We start from the raw sequence: 1,948 nt of genomic DNA, 5'->3' as shown, positions 1-1,948 counted from the left end.
CGGGGCAGAGGCTAACGGAGCACGGAGAGGAGATAGCCAGCCGCCCAAAGAGTTGAGGGGTGAGAGGGGTAACCGGGGTCCCGCGTTTGGGGGCCTGGAGAAGAGCGCCGGGCGCCCGGAGGCTTTGTCTCTGCGAGGTGGGGGTCTCCGAGCGCGAGGGAAAGCGGGGGTGCTCGGAGGGGGTGCAGCTCTGGGCGCCCAGAGCCGGGGGACGAGTCCGGGGTCCGTCCTCGGCGCCGGAGGGTAGCCAGGGGGGTGGCGTCGGCGGCAAGTGAGCTGGGGGTCCTGGTTCCATCTCCTGCCGTTTCCCCAACCCGGCCACAAATACCCCTGCGGGCCTCCTCAGAAAGGGGCTTTCGGCCGTCCGTGGTCTGGGCTGGAAGGAGCAGGGGCCAGGCCTGGAGGAGGAGGTTGCCTCCTTCTCAGAGATGGCTATTTTTATCCCAAATGTGGCCGCAGAGGGGGCTGGGGCAGGGCGACGTGGCTAATGGCCCCGACAGACTTGTGAGACTGGGGAGAAGTGAGAGGGATCCCTGTTCCCAGGTTTGCCCCTCCTTTTCCCTTCCTAGTAGGGCCCCCCAGAGGGGATGAGGTCTGGGGCCGAGCCAGCTTCCAGTATCCCCAGGATGCTGGAGGTAAAACAACTTCCTGGTCGGTGTCCAGACTCCTGACCCCCAGAGCGTGTGTGGCCCCTTCGTTAACCCTTCCAGGGGGACCGAAACCCAAAGGCGCGGGCTGACTGTGCTTCTGGACCGCCTCCCTCGCAGGGCGGGGGGCTGTGGGACCTGAGATGCCACTCTGCACCCTCTCCTTTGACCTCTCCCTTCACACCCCACCCTCCCATGACTCACACTCTAGACTGGGTGGAGACCCTGGCCGGGGGCCCTGGGGGAGGGCTCGCCCTCTCCAAGACGTGAATGAGGTTCTTCCCCAGCCAGGCACCCTGGGCTGCCGGGGCTGGGGAGGGTCAGGGAGAGGAGGGCTTCTGGCTTTCGGTATTGCCTGATCGGGGGTTCAGGAAGGGAGTCTGAGTTTGCCAAGGGAGGACTGGTGTGGGCGACGGGGCCGTGGCCAGAGTCTGTAATTACAGAGCTTGGGCAGACGGGCAATTAGTATCTCTTGGGGCTGACAGACTGGTGGGCGTACCCAGTAGGCTGGAGGCAGGGGAACCAAGGAGGAAGGTTTTCCACTCACACAAAGAACGAGGAGGTGACAAGAGGCCCCAGGACCTGGCTGGCAGTTTCCTTAGGGCCAGGCTGGGGAATAGGGCTGAGGCTCCCACCCTGTCTCGTAAGCCAGACCTTTTACCTTTTTTAGGTGAAGGGAAGGACATGGGAAGGTGGAAAGAAGCACCGGTCCATCGGATGCTCCCTGGGCCTGCCCCCCAGTGCCAAGCTGACTGCCCTGAGCTTGGGAGAGAGAGGGACGGCTCCCTGCGGGGGCCGAGAAGACCCCTTTGCTTGTCCAGAAGGGTGGCTGACCCAGACTTAGAGGAAGTGGTTTGGGGACTGTGTGCAGGAAGTGAAGGCCAGGCTCCCTGGGAGGAGGCGCTGCCGGGAGCCCCAGTGTGGGGGCTGGGGGTTACAAACTCTGAGAGGGGTGGAGCCTGCCACCCTGTTTCCTGATGCTCTGCCAGGTGTTTCCTGGCTGTCCCCTCAACCCCACCCTTTGGTGGAAATTCTGCTTTCCAGTAAACACAGCGAACCCTCATTGCCACCAGAAGGGCACTTGGGGGCATTCCTTGTCTCTGGGATGGGCACCTTGAGAACCGTGCCCCTCGGGTCACGGTCTGGGGTCACCGTCTGGCCTCCCCGTCTGCCCCTTCCCTTCCCTGCGCGTCTTGGGTTTTGTAGACGGCCAGCCCGCCTTGTGATCCAAGGCAGAGGCCCAGGGAGCGGTGGTGGGAGTCTCTCCTTTGTCAGGGACCCATCGGGGCAGGAAGAGCAGG

The 1,948-nt window shown here is 63.7% G+C and overlaps 1 protein-coding gene across 1 annotated transcript in view; it reads left to right on the top strand.

Moving 5' to 3' along the window:
- The window catches only part of ATP8B2 (ATPase phospholipid transporting 8B2), a 31,057-nt gene that overhangs the window by 9,551 nt on the left and 19,558 nt on the right, over window positions 1-1,948 (top strand). The window lies entirely within an intron of this gene.

This window comes from Pteropus alecto, unplaced genomic scaffold (assembly GCF_000325575.1).
Source record: "Pteropus alecto unplaced genomic scaffold, ASM32557v1 scaffold49, whole genome shotgun sequence".
In the NCBI taxonomy this organism is placed as follows: Eukaryota; Metazoa; Chordata; class Mammalia; order Chiroptera; family Pteropodidae; genus Pteropus; species Pteropus alecto.
Note: the sequence above shows the minus strand (reverse complement) of the source record. Positions and strands in the feature narration are given on the sequence as shown.